General features: G+C 45.3%; 14 non-coding genes across 14 annotated transcripts; all 14 read right to left on the bottom strand.

Annotated features, from left to right (window-relative positions):
- Positions 1-317: 317 nt before the first annotated feature.
- On the bottom strand, positions 318-508 carry LOC141244866 (U2 spliceosomal RNA). The gene has a single exon (XR_012308765.1). It is a non-coding gene; the product is annotated as a U2 spliceosomal RNA (small nuclear RNA).
- Positions 509-1626: 1118 nt separating this feature from the next.
- Positions 1627-1817, bottom strand: LOC141244865 (U2 spliceosomal RNA). Its single transcript, XR_012308764.1, has one exon. It is a non-coding gene; the product is annotated as a U2 spliceosomal RNA (small nuclear RNA).
- Positions 1818-2937: 1120 nt separating this feature from the next.
- On the bottom strand, positions 2938-3128 carry LOC141244864 (U2 spliceosomal RNA). The gene has a single exon (XR_012308763.1). It is a non-coding gene; the product is annotated as a U2 spliceosomal RNA (small nuclear RNA).
- Positions 3129-4249: 1121 nt separating this feature from the next.
- On the bottom strand, positions 4250-4440 carry LOC141244863 (U2 spliceosomal RNA). The gene has a single exon (XR_012308762.1). It is a non-coding gene; the product is annotated as a U2 spliceosomal RNA (small nuclear RNA).
- A 1119-nt stretch (positions 4441-5559) lies between these two features.
- LOC141244862 (U2 spliceosomal RNA) lies at positions 5560-5750 on the bottom strand. Its single transcript, XR_012308761.1, has one exon. It is a non-coding gene; the product is annotated as a U2 spliceosomal RNA (small nuclear RNA).
- Positions 5751-6869: 1119 nt separating this feature from the next.
- Positions 6870-7060, bottom strand: LOC141245016 (U2 spliceosomal RNA). The gene has a single exon (XR_012308897.1). It is a non-coding gene; the product is annotated as a U2 spliceosomal RNA (small nuclear RNA).
- Positions 7061-8176: 1116 nt separating this feature from the next.
- On the bottom strand, positions 8177-8367 carry LOC141245015 (U2 spliceosomal RNA). The gene has a single exon (XR_012308896.1). It is a non-coding gene; the product is annotated as a U2 spliceosomal RNA (small nuclear RNA).
- A 1122-nt stretch (positions 8368-9489) lies between these two features.
- Positions 9490-9680, bottom strand: LOC141245014 (U2 spliceosomal RNA). The gene has a single exon (XR_012308895.1). It is a non-coding gene; the product is annotated as a U2 spliceosomal RNA (small nuclear RNA).
- A 1119-nt stretch (positions 9681-10799) lies between these two features.
- Positions 10800-10990, bottom strand: LOC141245013 (U2 spliceosomal RNA). Its single transcript, XR_012308894.1, has one exon. It is a non-coding gene; the product is annotated as a U2 spliceosomal RNA (small nuclear RNA).
- Positions 10991-12102: 1112 nt separating this feature from the next.
- LOC141245012 (U2 spliceosomal RNA) lies at positions 12103-12293 on the bottom strand. The gene has a single exon (XR_012308893.1). It is a non-coding gene; the product is annotated as a U2 spliceosomal RNA (small nuclear RNA).
- Positions 12294-13409: 1116 nt separating this feature from the next.
- Positions 13410-13600, bottom strand: LOC141245010 (U2 spliceosomal RNA). The gene has a single exon (XR_012308891.1). It is a non-coding gene; the product is annotated as a U2 spliceosomal RNA (small nuclear RNA).
- A 1116-nt stretch (positions 13601-14716) lies between these two features.
- On the bottom strand, positions 14717-14907 carry LOC141245009 (U2 spliceosomal RNA). The gene has a single exon (XR_012308890.1). It is a non-coding gene; the product is annotated as a U2 spliceosomal RNA (small nuclear RNA).
- Positions 14908-16023: 1116 nt separating this feature from the next.
- LOC141245008 (U2 spliceosomal RNA) lies at positions 16024-16214 on the bottom strand. The gene has a single exon (XR_012308889.1). It is a non-coding gene; the product is annotated as a U2 spliceosomal RNA (small nuclear RNA).
- A 1119-nt stretch (positions 16215-17333) lies between these two features.
- On the bottom strand, positions 17334-17524 carry LOC141245007 (U2 spliceosomal RNA). The gene has a single exon (XR_012308888.1). It is a non-coding gene; the product is annotated as a U2 spliceosomal RNA (small nuclear RNA).
- Between the last annotated feature and the right edge of the window lie 877 nt (positions 17525-18401).

Here is an 18401-nt window from a genome sequence, read left to right as displayed (position 1 = left end):
CAGCTTATCTCACCACCTGTAGTTATTTAGGTGAAAGCTCCAAAATGCTTGCCTAATATGTCTGTTTATCCAAAAGGAAGTATAGAGGGAGAGCTAGATAGATAGCATTGCATTACATTACATGGCAATGCAATGCACAGTTGCTGAAGTTGAACCAAAATGAGCTTGTCATCTGGCTTCTGCAACTTTTAACATGAAAAATCCAATGAGGAGAAGAAAAGCAAAGCCAAAGAGTCCATCCCAAAATCCGACAAACAAGCCAAATGAACAAAAAGCATTGAATTCAATTCTTTCTGATTTTAGAAACTGCATTAAAGAAGGGGTGCACCGGTCCTGGAGATACTGCAATACCAGGTCAATGCGTGGAGTGGACAGAGCAAGCTCTTTTTCCATCTCCCTGTTCTAAAAATCCATTTAATATATGGTCCCCAGATAGGGGACGTATCAGATATTAAACTGATAAGAACAGATACTACACTTGATCTTAGCCAAAAGGCCGAGAAGCGATAACCAGAATTGGTTTCCGACTACGGTGCCACCCAAGGATTCTGAAAAGTCCATTTGTGGAGATGGCCACCTGGACTCCCGTTAAGAAGACATGCTGTCAACCTCTAGATCCCTCACATGCCTGCACTTTTCGGCTTGCTGCTGCTGCAATCCACGCGTTTTAGATCTGCATAACTCCACCTCTTTTAGCACAGTACCCTCAACCCCCGGCTGTTCCCACCCGCCTCAACACCGTTGGAAGGGAGGAGAACCAATTAAGGCGGGGGGGGGGTGGAACGAGCAGCTGTCTACCCTTAGCAGGAGGGTTGCTGATTAATTACCTCTCCTGCTGCTGCTGCTGCTGCTGGCTGCCCAGCAGCAGACTGAAGGTGGCTGCTGCTGTGCGCAGGTATATAAAGGCTCAGAGCCTATTATGACACGCGCAGCCAGCGTTCCATTGCCACATTCCGTCTACTGCAGGCGGGATACCTGGATGGCTGAATGTCACTGAGAAGCTCACAGAGACCGCCATAAGCAACAGTTTAAAAGAATGCCACAGACTAATCAACCAAACTTTTTGGGTTGGTTTCTCTTTTATAGTCTGCAGGCATTAAATGAAAGAAGTCAGTGTTCCAGCAGAGGGAGACAACGTTTCAGAAAAGGCATTGTGGCAAACCAAAAAAGAAATTTTAAGCGCAGCAGAGTAACCAGCTCACATACCTGTTAGCTCAGGTGAGTTTAAAAGGCTGCTGTTGATAACAAGGGCATTTGCTAAATAGATGGTGTGTGTGCAACAATATACTGAAAGGTCAATTATATTGTGCAGCTTATCTCACCACCTGTAGTTATTTAGGTGAAAGCTCCAAAATGCTTGCCTAATATGTCTGTTTATCCAAAAGGAAGTATAGAGGGAGAGCTAGATAGATAGCATTGCATTACATTACATGGCAATGCAATGCACAGTTGCTGAAGTTGAACCAAAATGAGCTTGTCATCTGGCTTCTGCAACTTTTAACATGAAAAATCCAATGAGGAGAAGAAAAGCAAAGCCAAAGAGTCCATCCCAAAATCCGACAAACAAGCCAAATGAACAAAAAGCATTGAATTCAATTCTTTCTGATTTTAGAAACTGCATTAAAGAAGGGGTGCACCGGTCCTGGAGATACTGCAATACCAGGTCAATGCGTGGAGTGGACAGAGCAAGCTCTTTTTCCATCTCCCTGTTCTAAAAATCCATTTAATATATGGTCCCCAGATAGGGGACGTATCAGATATTAAACTGATAAGAACAGATACTACACTTGATCTTAGCCAAAAGGCCGAGAAGCGATAACCAGAATTGGTTTCCGACTACGGTGCCACCCAAGGATTCTGAAAAGTCCATTTGTGGAGATGGCCACCTGGACTCCCGTTAAGAAGACATGCTGTCAACCTCTAGATCCCTCACATGCCTGCACTTTTCGGCTTGCTGCTGCTAAAATCCACGCGTTTTAGATCTGCATAACTCCACCTCTTTTAGCACAGTACCCTCAACCCCCGGCTGTTCCCACCCGCCTCAACACCGTTGGAAGGGAGGAGAACCAATTAAGGCGGGGGGGGGGGGTGGAACGAGCAGCTGTCTACCCTTAGCAGGAGGGTTGCTGATTAATTACCTCTCCTGCTGCTGCTGCTGCTGCTGGCTTTCCAGCAGCAGACTGAAGGTGGCTGCTGCAGTGCGCAGGTATATAAAGGCTCAGAGCCTATTATGACACGCGCAGCCAGCGTTCCATTGCCACATTCCGTCTACTGCAGGCGGGATACCTGGATGGCTGAATGTCACTGAGAAGCTCACAGAGACCGCCATAAGCAACAGTTTAAAAGAATGCCACAGACTAATCAACCAAACTTTTTGGGTTGGTTTCTCTTTTATAGTCTGCAGGCATTAAATGAAAGAAGTCAGTGTTCCAGCAGAGGGAGACAACGTTTCAGAAAAGGCATTGTAGCAAACCAAAAAAGAAATTTTAAGCGCAGCAGAGTAACAAGCTCACATACCTGTTAGCTCAGGTGAGTTTAAAAGGCTGCTGTTGATAACAAGGGCATTTGCTAAATAGATGGTGTGTGTGCAACAATATACTGAAAGGTCAATTATATTGTGCAGCTTATCTCACCACCTGTAGTTATTTAGGTGAAAGCTCCAAAATGCTTGCCTAATATGTCTGTTTATCCAAAAGGAAGTATAGAGGGAGAGCTAGATAGATAGCATTGCATTACATTACATGGCAATGCAATGCACAGTTGCTGAAGTTGAACCAAAATGAGCTTGTCATCTGGCTTCTGCAACTTTTAACATGAAAAATCCAATGAGGAGAAGAAAAGCAAAGCCAAAGAGTCCATCCCAAAATCCGACAAACAAGCCAAATGAACAAAAAGCATTGAATTCAATTCTTTCTGATTTTAGAAACTGCATTAAAGAAGGGGTGCACCGGTCCTGGAGATACTGCAATACCAGGTCAATGCGTGGAGTGGACAGAGCAAGCTCTTTTTCCATCTCCCTGTTCTAAAAATCCATTTAATATATGGTCCCCAGATAGGGGACGTATCAGATATTAAACTGATAAGAACAGATACTACACTTGATCTTAGCCAAAAGGCCGAGAAGCGATAACCAGAATTGGTTTCCAACTACGGTGCCACCCAAGGATTCTGAAAAGTCCATTTGTGGAGATGGCCACCTGGACTCCCGTTAAGAAGACATGCTGTCAACCTCTAGATCCCTCACATGCCTGCACTTTTCGGCTTGCTGCTGCTGCAATCCACGCGTTTTAGATCTGCATAACTCCACCTCTTTTAGCACAGTACCCTCAACCCCCGGCTGTTCCCACCCGCCTCAACACCGTTGGAAGGGAGGAGAACCAATTAAGGCGGGGGCTGGGGGGTGGAACGAGCAGCTGTCTACCCTTAGCAGGAGGGTTGCTGATTAATTACCTCTCCTGCTGCTGCTGCTGCTGCTGGCTGTCCAGCAGCAGACTGAAGGTGGCTGCTGCTGTGCGCAGGTATATAAAGGCTCAGAGCCTATTATGACACGCGCAGCCAGCGTTCCATTGCCACATTCCGTCTACTGCAGGCGGGATACCTGGATGGCTGAATGTCACTGAGAAGCTCACAGAGACCGCCATAAGCAACAGTTTAAAAGAATGCCACAGACTAATCAACCAAACTTTTTGGGTTGGTTTCTCTTTTATAGTCTGCAGGCATTAAATGAAAGAAGTCAGTGTTCCAGCAGAGGGAGACAACGTTTCAGAAAAGGCATTGTAGCAAACCAAAAAAGAAATTTTAAGCGCATCAGAGTAACCAGCTCACATACCTGTTAGCTCAGGTGAGTTTAAAAGGCTGCTGTTGATAACAAGGGCATTTGCTAAATAGATGGTGTGTGTGCAACAATATACTGAAAGGTCAATTATATTGTGCAGCTTATCTCACCACCTGTAGTTATTTAGGTGAAAGCTCCAAAATGCTTGCCTAATATGTCTGTTTATCCAAAAGGAAGTATAGAGGGAGAGCTAGATAGATAGCATTGCATTACATTACATGGCAATGCAATGCACAGTTGCTGAAGTTGAACCAAAATGAGCTTGTCATCTGGCTTCTGCAACTTTTAACATGAAAAATCCAATGAGGAGAAGAAAAGCAAAGCCAAAGAGTCCATCCCAAAATCCGACAAACAAGCCAAATGAACAAAAAGCATTGAATTCAATTCTTTCTGATTTTAGAAACTGCATTAAAGAAGGGGTGCACCGGTCCTGGAGATACTGCAATACCAGGTCAATGCGTGGAGTGGACAGAGCAAGCTCTTTTTCCATCTCCCTGTTCTAAAAATCCATTTAATATATGGTCCCCAGATAGGGGACGTATCAGATATTAAACTGATAAGAACAGATACTACACTTGATCTTAGCCAAAAGGCCGAGAAGCGATAACCAGAATTGGTTTCCGACTACGGTGCCACCCAAGGATTCTGAAAAGTCCATTTGTGGAGATGGCCACCTGGACTCCCGTTAAGAAGACATGCTGTCAACCTCTAGATCCCTCACATGCCTGCACTTTTCGGCTTGCTGCTGCTGCAATCCACGCGTTTTAGATCTGCATAACTCCACCTCTTTTAGCACAGTACCCTCAACCCCCGGCTGTTCCCACCCGCCTCAACACCGTTGGAAGGGAGGAGAACCAATTAAGGCGGGGGGGGGGGTGGAACGAGCAGCTGTCTACCCTTAGCAGGAGGGTTGCTGATTAATTACCTCTCCTGCTGCTGCTGCTGCTGCTGGCTGTCCAGCAGCAGACTGAAGGTGGCTGCTGCTGTGCGCAGGTATATAAAGGCTCAGAGCCTATTATGACACGCGCAGCCAGCGTTCCATTGCCACATTCCGTCTACTGCAGGCGGGATACCTGGATGGCTGAATGTCACTGAGAAGCTCACAGAGACCGCCATAAGCAACAGTTTAAAAGAATGCCACAGACTAATCAACCAAATTTTTTGGGTTGGTTTCTCTTTTATAGTCTGCAGGCATTAAATGAAAGAAGTCAGTGTTCCAGCAGAGGGAGACAACGTTTCAGAAAAGGCATTGTAGCAAACCAAAAAAGAAATTTTAAGCGCAGCAGAGTAAACAGCTCACATACCTGTTAGCTCAGGTGAGTTTAAAAGGCTGCTGTTGATAACAAGGGCATTTGCTAAATAGATGGTGTGTGTGCAACAATATACTGAAAGGTCAATTATATTGTGCAGCTTATCTCACCACCTGTAGTTATTTAGGTGAAAGCTCCAAAATGCTTGCCTAATATGTCTGTTTATCCAAAAGGAAGTATAGAGGGAGAGCTAGATAGATAGCATTGCATTACATTACATGGCAATGCAATGCACAGTTGCTGAAGTTGAACCAAAATGAGCTTGTCATCTGGCTTCTGCAACTTTTAACATGAAAAATCCAATGAGGAGAAGAAAAGCAAAGCCAAAGAGTCCATCCCAAAATCCGACAAACAAGCCAAATGAACAAAAAGCATTGAATTCAATTCTTTCTGATTTTAGAAACTGCATTAAAGAAGGGGTGCACCGGTCCTGGAGATACTGCAATACCAGGTCAATGCGTGGAGTGGACAGAGCAAGCTCTTTTTCCATCTCCCTGTTCTAAAAATCCATTTAATATATGGTCCCCAGATAGGGGACGTATCAGATATTAAACTGATAAGAACAGATACTACACTTGATCTTAGCCAAAAGGCCGAGAAGCGATAACCAGAATTGGTTTCCGACTACGGTGCCACCCAAGGATTCTGAAAAGTCCATTTGTGGAGATGGCCACCTGGACTCCCGTTAAGAAGACATGCTGTCAACCTCTAGATCCCTCACATGCCTGCACTTTTCGGCTTGCTGCTGCTGCAATCCACGCGTTTTAGATCTGCATAACTCCACCTCTTTTAGCACAGTACCCTCAACCCCCGGCTGTTCCCACCCGCCTCAACACCGTTGGAAGGGAGGAGAACCAATTAATGCGGGGGGGGGGGTGGAACGAGCAGCTGTCTACCCTTAGCAGGAGGGTTGCTGATTAATTACCTCTCCTGCTGCTGCTGCTGCTGCTGGCTGTCCAGCAGCAGACTGAAGGTGGCTGCTGCTGTGCGCAGGTATATAAAGGCTCAGAGCCTATTATGACACGCGCAGCCAGCGTTCCATTGCCACATTCCGTCTACTGCAGGCGGGATACCTGGATGGCTAAATGTCACTGAGAAGCTCACAGAGACCGCCATAAGCAACAGTTTAAAAGAATGCCACAGACTAATCAACCAAACTTTTTGGGTTGGTTTCTCTTTTATAGTCTGCAGGCATTAAATGAAAGAAGTCAGTGTTCCAGCAGAGGGAGACAACGTTTCAGAAAAGGCATTGTAGCAAACCAAAAAAGAAATTTTAAGCGCAGCAGAGTAACCAGCTCACATACCTGTTAGCTCAGGTGAGTTTAAAAGGCTGCTGTTGATAACAAGGGCATTTGCTAAATAGATGGTGTGTGTGCAACAATATACTGAAAGGTCAATTATATTGTGCAGCTTATCTCACCACCTGTAGTTATTTAGGTGAAAGCTCCAAAATGCTTGCCTAATATGTCTGTTTATCCAAAAGGAAGTATAGAGGGAGAGCTAGATAGATAGCATTGCATTACATTACATGGCAATGCAATGCACAGTTGCTGAAGTTGAACCAAAATGAGCTTGTCATCTGGCTTCTGCAACTTTTAACATGAAAAATCCAATGAGGAGAAGAAAAGCAAAGCCAAAGAGTCCATCCCAAAATCCGACAAACAAGCCAAATGAACAAAAAGCATTGAATTCAATTCTTTCTGATTTTAGAAACTGCATTAAAGAAGGGGTGCACCGGTCCTGGAGATACTGCAATACCAGGTCAATGCGTGGAGTGGACAGAGCAAGCTCTTTTTCCATCTCCCTGTTCTAAAAATCCATTTAATATATGGTCCCCAGATAGGGGACGTATCAGATATTAAACTGATAAGAACAGATACTACACTTGATCTTAGCCAAAAGGCCGAGAAGCGATAACCAGAATTGGTTTCCGACTACGGTGCCACCCAAGGATTCTGAAAAGTCCATTTGTGGAGATGGCCACCTGGACTCCCGTTAAGAAGACATGCTGTCAACCTCTAGATCCCTCACATGCCTGCACTTTTCGGCTTGCTGCTGCTGCAATCCACGCGTTTTAGATCTGCATAACTCCACCTCTTTTAGCACAGTACCCTCAACCCCCGGCTGTTCCCACCCGCCTCAACACCGTTGGAAGGGAGGAGAACCAATTAAGGCGGGGGGGGTGGAACGAGCAGCTGTCTACCCTTAGCAGGAGGGTTGCTGATTAATTACCTCTCCTGCTGCTGCTGCTGCTGCTGGCTGTCCAGCAGCAGACTGAAGGTGGCTGCTGCTGTGCGCAGGTATATAAAGGCTCAGAGCCTATTATGACACGCGCAGCCAGCGTTCCATTGCCACATTCCGTCTACTGCAGGCGGGATACCTGGATGGCTGAATGTCACTGAGAAGCTCACAGAGACCGCCATAAGCAACAGTTTAAAAGAATGCCACAGACTAATCAACCAAACTTTTTGGGTTGGTTTCTCTTTTATAGTCTGCAGGCATTAAATGAAAGAAGTCAGTGTTCCAGCAGAGGGAGACAACGTTTCAGAAAAGGCATTGTAGCAAACCAAAAAAGAAATTTTAAGCGCAGCAGAGTAACCAGCTCACACACCTGTTAGCTCAGGTGAGTTTAAAAGGCTGCTGTTGATAACAAGGGCATTTGCTAAATAGATGGTGTGTGTGCAACAATATACTGAAAGGTCAATTATATTGTGCAGCTTATCTCACCACCTGTAGTTATTTAGGTGAAAGCTCCAAAATGCTTGCCTAATATGTCTGTTTATCCAAAAGGAAGTATAGAGGGAGAGCTAGATAGATAGCATTGCATTACATTACATGGCAATGCAATGCACAGTTGCTGAAGTTGAACCAAAATGAGCTTGTCATCTGGCTTCTGCAACTTTTAACATGAAAAATCCAATGAGGAGAAGAAAAGCAAAGCCAAAGAGTCCATCCCAAAATCCGACAAACAAGCCAAATGAACAAAAAGCATTGAATTCAATTCTTTCTGATTTTAGAAACTGCATTAAAGAAGGGGTGCACCGGTCCTGGAGATACTGCAATACCAGGTCAATGCGTGGAGTGGACAGAGCAAGCTCTTTTTCCATCTCCCTGTTCTAAAAATCCATTTAATATATGGTCCCCAGATAGGGGACGTATCAGATATTAAACTGATAAGAACAGATACTACACTTGATCTTAGCCAAAAGGCCGAGAAGCGATAACCAGAATTGGTTTCCGACTACGGTGCCACCCAAGGATTCTGAAAAGTCCATTTGTGGAGATGGCCACCTGGACTCCCGTTAAGAAGACATGCTGTCAACCTCTAGATACCTCACATGCCTGCACTTTTCGGCTTGCTGCTGCTGCAATCCACGCGTTTTAGATCTGCATAACTCCACCTCTTTTAGCACAGTACCCTCAACCCCCGGCTGTTCCCACCCGCCTCAACACCGTTGGAAGGGAGGAGAACCAATTAAGGCGGGGGGGGGGGTGGAACGAGCAGCTGTCTACCCTTAGCAGGAGGGTTGCTGATTAATTACCTCTCCTGCTGCTGCTGCTGCTGCTGCTGGCTGTCCAGCAGCAGACTGAAGGTGGCTGCTGCTGTGCGCAGGTATATAAAGGCTCAGAGCCTATTATGACACGCGCAGCCAGCGTTCCATTGCCACATTCCGTCTACTGCAGGCGGGATACCTGGATGGCTGAATGTCACTGAGAAGCTCACAGAGACCGCCATAAGCAACAGTTTAAAAGAATGCCACAGACTAATCAACCAAACTTTTTGGGTTGGTTTCTCTTTTATAGTCTGCAGGCATTAAATGAAAGAAGTCAGTGTTCCAGCAGAGGGAGACAACGTTTCAGAAAAGGCATTGTAGCAAACCAAAAAAGAAATTTTAAGCGCAGCAGAGTAACCAGCTCACATACCTGTTAGCTCAGGTGAGTTTAAAAGGCTGCTGTTGATAACAAGGGCATTTGCTAAATAGATGGTGTGTGTGCAACAATATACTGAAAGGTCAATTATATTGTGCAGCTTATCTCACCACCTGTAGTTATTTAGGTGAAAGCTCCAAAATGCTTGCCTAATATGTCTGTTTATCCAAAAGGAAGTATAGAGGGAGAGCTAGATAGATAGCATTGCATTACATTACATGGCAATGCAATGCACAGTTGCTGAAGTTGAACCAAAATGAGCTTGTCATCTGGCTTCTGCAACTTTTAACATGAAAAATCCAATGAGGAGAAGAAAAGCAAAGCCAAAGAGTCCATCCCAAAATCCGACAAACAAGCCAAATGAACAAAAAGCATTGAATTCAATTCTTTCTGATTTTAGAAACTGCATTAAAGAAGGGGTGCACCGGTCCTGGAGATACTGCAATACCAGGTCAATGCGTGGAGTGGACAGAGCAAGCTCTTTTTCCATCTCCCTGTTCTAAAAATCCATTTAATATATGGTCCCCAGATAGGGGACGTATCAGATATTAAACTGATAAGAACAGATACTACACTTGATCTTAGCCAAAAGGCCGAGAAGCGATAACCAGAATTGGTTTCCGACTACGGTGCCACCCAAGGATTCTGAAAAGTCCATTTGTGGAGATGGCCACCTGGACTCCCGTTAAGAAGACATGCTGTCAACCTCTAGATCCCTCACATGCCTGCACTTTTCGGCTTGCTGCTGCTGCAATCCACGCGTTTTAGATCTGCATAACTCCACCTCTTTTAGCACAGTACCCTCAACCCCCGGCTGTTCCCACCCGCCTCAACACCGTTGGAAGGGAGGAGAACCAATTAAGGCGGGGGGGGGGGTGGAACGAGCAGCTGTCTACCCTTAGCAGGAGGGTTGCTGATTAATTACCTCTCCTGCTGCTGCTGCTGCTGCTGGCTTTCCAGCAGCAGACTGAAGGTGGCTGCTGCTGTGCGCAGGTATATAAAGGCTCAGAGCCTATTATGACACGCGCAGCCAGCGTTCCATTGCCACATTCCGTCTACTGCAGGCGGGATACCTGGATGGCTGAATGTCACTGAGAAGCTCACAGAGACCGCCATAAGCAACAGTTTAAAAGAATGCCACAGACTAATCAACCAAACTTTTTGGGTTGGTTTCTCTTTTATAGTCTGCAGGCATTAAATGAAAGAAGTCAGTGTTCCAGCAGAGGGAGACAACGTTTCAGAAAAGGCATTGTAGCAAACCAAAAAAGAAATTTTAAGCGCAGCAGAGTAACCAGCTCACATACCTGTTAGCTCAGGTGAGTTTAAAAGGCTGCTGTTGATAACAAGGGCAATTGCTAAATAGATAGTGTGTGTGCAACAATATACTGAAAGGTCAATTATATTGTGCAGCTTATCTCACCACCTGTAGTTATTTAGGTGAAAGCTCCAAAATGCTTGCCTAATATGTCTGTTTATCCAAAAGGAAGTATAGAGGGAGAGCTAGATAGATAGCATTGCATTACATTACATGGCAATGCAATGCACAGTTGCTGAAGTTGAACCAAAATGAGCTTGTCATCTGGCTTCTGCAACTTTTAACATGAAAAATCCAATGAGGAGAAGAAAAGCAAAGCCAAAGAGTCCATCCCAAAATCCGACAAACAAGCCAAATGAACAAAAAGCATTGAATTCAATTCTTTCTGATTTTAGAAACTGCATTAAAGAAGGGGTGCACCGGTCCTGGAGATACTGCAATACCAGGTCAATGCGTGGAGTGGACAGAGCAAGCTCTTTTTCCATCTCCCTGTTCTAAAAATCCATTTAATATATGGTCCCCAGATAGGGGACGTATCAGATATTAAACTGATAAGAACAGATACTACACTTGATCTTAGCCAAAAGGCCGAGAAGCGATAACCAGAATTGGTTTCCGACTACGGTGCCACCCAAGGATTCTGAAAAGTCCATTTGTGGAGATGGCCACCTGGACTCCCGTTAAGAAGACATGCTGTCAACCTCTAGATCCCTCACATGCCTGCACTTTTCGGCTTGCTGCTGCTGCAATCCACGCGTTTTAGATCTGCATAACTCCACCTCTTTTAGCACAGTACCCTCAACCCCCGGCTGTTCCCACCCGCCTCAACACCGTTGGAAGGGAGGAGAACCAATTAAGGCGGGGGGGGGGTGGAACGAGCAGCTGTCTACCCTTAGCAGGAGGGTTGCTGATTAATTACCTCTCCTGCTGCTGCTGCTGGCTGTCCAGCAGCAGACTGAAGGTGGCTGCTGCTGTGCGCAGGTATATAAAGGCTCAGAGCCTATTATGACACGCGCAGCCAGCGTTCCATTGCCACATTCCGTCTACTGCAGGCGGGATACCTGGATGGCTGAATGTCACTGAGAAGCTCACAGAGACCGCCATAAGCAACAGTTTAAAAGAATGCCACAGACTAATCAACCAAACTTTTTGGGTTGGTTTCTCTTTTATAGTCTGCAGGCATTAAATGAAAGAAGTCAGTGTTCCAGCAGAGGGAGACAACGTTTCAGAAAAGGCATTGTAGCAAACCAAAAAAGAAATTTTAAGCGCAGCAGAGTAACCAGCTCACATACCTGTTAGCTCAGGTGAGTTTAAAAGGCTGCTGTTGATAACAAGGGCATTTGCTAAATAGATGGTGTGTGTGCAACAATATACTGAAAGGTCAATTATATTGTGCAGCTTATCTCACCACCTGTAGTTATTTAGGTGAAAGCTCCAAAATGCTTGCCTAATATGTCTGTTTATCCAAAAGGAAGTATAGAGGGAGAGCTAGATAGATAGCATTGCATTACATTACATGGCAATGCAATGCACAGTTGCTGAAGTTGAACCAAAATGAGCTTGTCATCTGGCTTCTGCAACTTTTAACATGAAAAATCCAATGAGGAGAAGAAAAGCAAAGCCAAAGAGTCCATCCCAAAATCCGACAAACAAGCCAAATGAACAAAAAGCATTGAATTCAATTCTTTCTGATTTTAGAAACTGCATTAAAGAAGGGGTGCACCGGTCCTGGAGATACTGCAATACCAGGTCAATGCGTGGAGTGGACAGAGCAAGCTCTTTTTCCATCTCCCTGTTCTAAAAATCCATTTAATATATGGTCCCCAGATAGGGGACGTATCAGATATTAAACTGATAAGAACAGATACTACACTTGATCTTAGCCAAAAGGCCGAGAAGCGATAACCAGAATTGGTTTCCGACTACGGTGCCACCCAAGGATTCTGAAAAGTCCATTTGTGGAGATGGCCACCTGGACTCCCGTTAAGAAGACATGCTGTCAACCTCTAGATCCCTCACATGCCTGCACTTTTCGGCTTGCTGCTGCTGCAATCCACGCGTTTTAGATCTGCATAACTCCACCTCTTTTAGCACAGTACCCTCAACCCCCGGCTGTTCCCACCCGCCTCAACACAGTTGGAAGGGAGGAGAACCAATTAAGGCGGGGGGGGGGGTGGAACGAGCAGCTGTCTACCCTTAGCAGGAGGGTTGCTGATTAATTACCTCTCCTGCTGCTGCTGCTGCTGGCTGTCCAGCAGCAGACTGAAGGTGGCTGCTGCTGTGCGCAGGTATATAAAGGCTCAGAGCCTATTATGACACGCGCAGCCAGCGTTCCATTGCCACATTCCGTCTACTGCAGGCGGGATACCTGGATGGCTGAATGTCACTGAGAAGCTCACAGAGACCGCCATAAGCAACAGTTTAAAAGAATGCCACAGACTAATCAACCAAACTTTTTGGGTTGGTTTCTCTTTTATAGTCTGCAGGCATTAAATGAAAGAAGTCAGTGTTCCAGCAGAGGGAGACAACGTTTCAGAAAAGGCATTGTAGCAAACCAAAAAAGAAATTTTAAGCGCAGCAGAGTAACCAGCTCACATACCTGTTAGCTCAGGTGAGTTTAAAAGGCTGCTGTTGATAACAAGGGCATTTGCTAAATAGATGGTGTGTGTGCAACAATATACTGAAAGGTCAATTATATTGTGCAGCTTATCTCACCACCTGTAGTTATTTAGGTGAAAGCTCCAAAATGCTTGCCTAATATGTCTGTTTATCCAAAAGGAAGTATAGAGGGAGAGCTAGATAGATAGCATTGCATTACATTACATGGCAATGCAATGCACAGTTGCTGAAGTTGAACCAAAATGAGCTTGTCATCTGGCTTCTGCAACTTTTAACATGAAAAATCCAATGAGGAGAAGAAAAGCAAAGCCAAAGAGTCCATCCCAAAATCCGACAAACAAGCCAAATGAACAAAAAGCATTGAATTCAATTCTTTCTGATTTTAGAAACTGCATTAAAGAAGGGGTGCACCGGTCCTGGAGATACTGCAATACCAGGTCAATGCGTGGAGTGGACAGAGCAAGCTCTTTTTCCATCTCCCTGTTCTAAAAATCCATTTAATATATGGTCCCCAGATAGGGGACGTATCAGATATTAAACTGATAAGAACAGATACTACACTTGATCTTAGCCAAAAGGCCGAGAAGCGATAACCAGAATTGGTTTCCGACTACGGTGCCACCCAAGGATTCTGAAAAGTCCATTTGTGGAGATGGCCACCTGGACTCCCGTTAAGAAGACATGCTGTCAACCTCTAGATCCCTCACATGCCTGCACTTTTCGGCTTGCTGCTGCTGCAATCCACGCGTTTTAGATCTGCATAACTCCACCTCTTTTAGCACAGTACCCTCAACCCCCGGCTGTTCCCACCCGCCTCAACACAGTTGGAAGGGAGGAGAACCAATTAAGGCGGGGGGGGTGGTGGAACGAGCAGCTGTCTACCCTTAGCAGGAGGGTTGCTGATTAATTACCTCTCCTGCTGCTGCTGCTGCTGGCTGTCCAGCAGCAGACTGAAGGTGGCTGCTGCTGTGCGCAGGTATATAAAGGCTCAGAGCCTATTATGACACGCGCAGCCAGCGTTCCATTGCCACATTCCGTCTACTGCAGGCTGGATACCTGGATGGCTGAATGTCACTGAGAAGCTCACAGAGACCGCCATAAGCAACAGTTTAAAAGAATGCCACAGACTAATCAACCAAACTTTTTGGGTTGGTTTCTCTTTTATAGTCTGCAGGCATTAAATGAAAGAAGTCAGTGTTCCAGCAGAGGGAGACAACGTTTCAGAAAAGGCATTGTAGCAAACCAAAAAAGAAATTTTAAGCGCAGCAGAGTAACCAGCTCACATACCTGTTAGCTCAGGTGAGTTTAAAAGGCTGCTGTTGATAACAAGGGCATTTGCTAAATAGATGGTGTGTGTGCAACAATATACTGAAAGGTCAATTATATTGTGCAGCTTATCTCACCACCTGTAGTTATTTAGGTGAAAGCTCCAAAATGCTTGCCTAATATGTCTGTTTATCCAAAAGGAAGTATAGAGGGAGAGCTAGATAGATAGCATTGCATTACATTACATGGCAATGCAATGCACAGTTGCTGAAGTTGAACCAAAATGAGCTTGTCATCTGGCTTCTGCAACTTTTAACATGAAAAATCCAATGAGGAGAAGAAAAGCAAAGCCAAAGAGTCCATCCCAAAATCCGACAAACAAGCCAAATGAACAAAAAGCATTGCATTCAATTCTTTCTGATTTTAGAAACTGCATTAAAGAAGGGGTGCACCGGTCCTGGAGATACTGCAATACCAGGTCAATGCGTGGAGTGGACAGAGCAAGCTCTTTTTCCATCTCCCTGTTCTAAAAATCCATTTAATATATGGTCCCCAGATAGGGGACGTATCAGATATTAAACTGATAAGAACAGATACTACACTTGATCTTAGCCAAAAGGCCGAGAAGCGATAACCAGAATTGGTTTCCGACTACGGTGCCACCCAAGGATTCTGAAAAGTCCATTTGTGGAGATGGCCACCTGGACTCCCGTTAAGAAGACATGCTGTCAACCTCTAGATCCCTCACATGCATGCACTTTTCGGCTTGCTGCTGCTGCAATCCACGCGTTTTAGATCTGCATAACTCCACCTCTTTTAGCACAGTACCCTCAACCCCCGGCTGTTCCCACCCGCCTCAACACCGTTGGAAGGGAGGAGAACCAATTAAGGCGGGGGGGGGGGTGGAACGAGCAGCTGTCTACCCTTAGCAGGAGGGTTGCTGATTAATTACCTCTCCTGCTGCTGCTGCTGCTGGCTGTCCAGCAGCAGACTGAAGGTGGCTGCTGCTGTGCGCAGGTATATAAAGGCTCAGAGCCTATTATGACACGCGCAGCCAGCGTTCCATTGCCACATTCCGTCTACTGCAGGCTGGATACCTGGATGGCTGAATGTCACTGAGAAGCTCACAGAGACCGCCATAAGCAACAGTTTAAAAGAATGCCACAGACTAATCAACCAAACTTTTTGGGTTGGTTTCTCTTTTATAGTCTGCAGGCATTAAATGAAAGAAGTCAGTGTTCCAGCAGAGGGAGACAACGTTTCAGAAAAGGCATTGTAGCAAACCAAAAAAGAAATTTTAAGCGCAGCAGAGTAACCAGCTCACATACCTGTTAGCTCAGGTGAGTTTAAAAGGCTGCTGTTGATAACAAGGGCATTTGCTAAATAGATGGTGTGTGTGCAACAATATACTGAAAGGTCAATTATATTGTGCAGCTTATCTCACCACCTGTAGTTATTTAGGTGAAAGCTCCAAAATGCTTGCCTAATATGTCTGTTTATCCAAAAGGAAGTATAGAGGGAGAGCTAGATAGATAGCATTGCATTACATTACATGGCAATGCAATGCACAGTTGCTGAAGTTGAACCAAAATGAGCTTGTCATCTGGCTTCTGCAACTTTTAACATGAAAAATCCAATGAGGAGAAGAAAAGCAAAGCCAAAGAGTCCATCCCAAAATCCGACAAACAAGCCAAATGAACAAAAAGCATTGCATTCAATTCTTTCTGATTTTAGAAACTGCATTAAAGAAGGGGTGCACCGGTCCTGGAGATACTGCAATACCAGGTCAATGCGTGGAGTGGACAGAGCAAGCTCTTTTTCCATCTCCCTGTTCTAAAAATCCATTTAATATATGGTCCCCAGATAGGGGACGTATCAGATATTAAACTGATAAGAACAGATACTACACTTGATCTTAGCCAAAAGGCCGAGAAGCGATAACCAGAATTGGTTTCCGACTACGGTGCCACCCAAGGATTCTGAAAAGTCCATTTGTGGAGATGGCCACCTGGACTCCCGTTAAGAAGACATGCTGTCAACCTCTAGATCCCTCACATGCATGCACTTTTCGGCTTGCTGCTGCTGCAATCCACGCGTTTTAGATCTGCATAACTCCACCTCTTTTAGCACAGTACCCTCAACCCCCGGCTGTTCCCACCCGCCTCAACACCGTTGGAAGGGAGGAGAACCAATTAAGGCGGGGGGGGGGGTGGAACGAGCAGCTGTCTACCCTTAGCAGGAGGGTTGCTGATTAATTACCTCTCCTGCTGCTGCTGCTGCTGCTGGCTGTCCAGCAGCAGACTGAAGGTGGCTGCTGCTGTGCGCAGGTATATAAAGGCTCAGAGCCTATTATGACACGCGCAGCCAGCGTTCCATTGCCACATTCCGTCTACTGCAGGCGGGATACCTGGATGGCTGAATGTCACTGAGAAGCTCACAGAGACCGCCATAAGCAACAGTTTAAAAGAATGCCACAGACTAATCAACCAAACTTTTTGGGTTGGTTTCTCTTTTATAGTCTGCAGGCATTAAATGAAAGAAGTCAGTGTTCCAGCAGAGGGAGACAACGTTTCAGAAAAGGCATTGTAGCAAACCAAAAAAGAAATTTTAAGCGCAGCAGAGTAACCAGCTCACATACCTGTTAGCTCAGGTGAGTTTAAAAGGCTGCTGTTGATAACAAGGGCATTTGCTAAATAGATGGTGTGTGTGCAACAATATACTGAAAGGTCAATTATATTGTGCAGCTTATCTCACCACCTGTAGTTATTTAGGTGAAAGCTCCAAAATGCTTGCCTAATATGTCTGTTTATCCAAAAGGAAGTATAGAGGGAGAGCTAGATAGATAGCATTGCATTACATTACATGGCAATGCAATGCACAGTTGCTGAAGTTGAACCAAAATGAGCTTGTCATCTGGCTTCTGCAACTTTTAACATGAAAAATCCAATGAGGAGAAGAAAAGCAAAGCCAAAGAGTCCATCCCAAAATCCGACAAACAAGCCAAATGAACAAAAAGCATTGAATTCAATTCTTTCTGATTTTAGAAACTGCATTAAAGAAGGGGTGCACCGGTCCTGGAGATACTGCAATACCAGGTCAATGCGTGGAGTGGACAGAGCAAGCTCTTTTTCCATCTCCCTGTTCTAAAAATCCATTTAATATATGGTCCCCAGATAGGGGACGTATCAGATATTAAACTGATAAGAACAGATACTACACTTGATCTTAGCCAAAAGGCCGAGAAGCGATAACCAGAATTGGTTTCCGACTACGGTGCCACCCAAGGATTCTGAAAAGTCCATTTGTGGAGATGGCCACCTGGACTCCCGTTAAGAAGACATGCTGTCAACCTCTAGATCCCTCACATGCCTGCACTTTTCGGCTTGCTGCTGCTGCAATCCACGCGTTTTAGATCTGCATAACTCCACCTCTTTTAGCACAGTACCCTCAACCCCCGGCTGTTCCCACCCGCCTCAACACCTATGGAAGGGAGGAGAACCAATTAAGGCGGGGGGGGGTGGAACGAGCAGCTGTCTACCCTTAGCAGGAGGGTTGCTGATTAATTACCTCTCCTGCTGCTGCTGCTGCTGCTGCTGGCTGTCCAGCAGCAGACTGAAGGTGGCTGCTGCTGTGCGCAGGTATATAAAGGCTCAGAGCCTATTATGACACGCGCAGCCAGCGTTCCATTGCCACATTCCGTCTACTGCAGGCGGGATACCTGGATGGCTGAATGTCACTGAGAAGCTCACAGAGACCGCCATAAGCAACAGTTTAAAAGAATGCCACAGACTAATCAACCAAACTTTTTGGGTTGGTTTCTCTTTTATAGTCTGCAGGCATTAAATGAAAGAAGTCAGTGTTCCAGCAGAGGGAGACAACGTTTCAGAAAAGGCATTGTAGCAAACCAAAAAAGAAATTTTAAGCGCAGCAGAGTAACCAGCTCACATACCTGTTAGCTCAGGTGAGTTTAAAAGGCTGCTGTTGATAACAAGGGCATTTGCTAAATAGATGGTGTGTGTGCAACAATATACTGAAAGGTCAATTATATTGTGCAGCTTATCTCACCACCTGTAGTTATTTAGGTGAAAGCTCCAAAATGCTTGCCTAATATGTCTGTTTATCCAAA

This window comes from Phyllobates terribilis, unplaced genomic scaffold (assembly GCF_046119375.1).
Source record: "Phyllobates terribilis strain yellow unplaced genomic scaffold, ASM4611937v1 Scaffold_1631__1_contigs__length_240842, whole genome shotgun sequence".
In the NCBI taxonomy this organism is placed as follows: domain Eukaryota; kingdom Metazoa; phylum Chordata; class Amphibia; order Anura; family Dendrobatidae; genus Phyllobates; species Phyllobates terribilis.
This window is presented reverse-complemented; position numbering and strand designations above follow the sequence as displayed.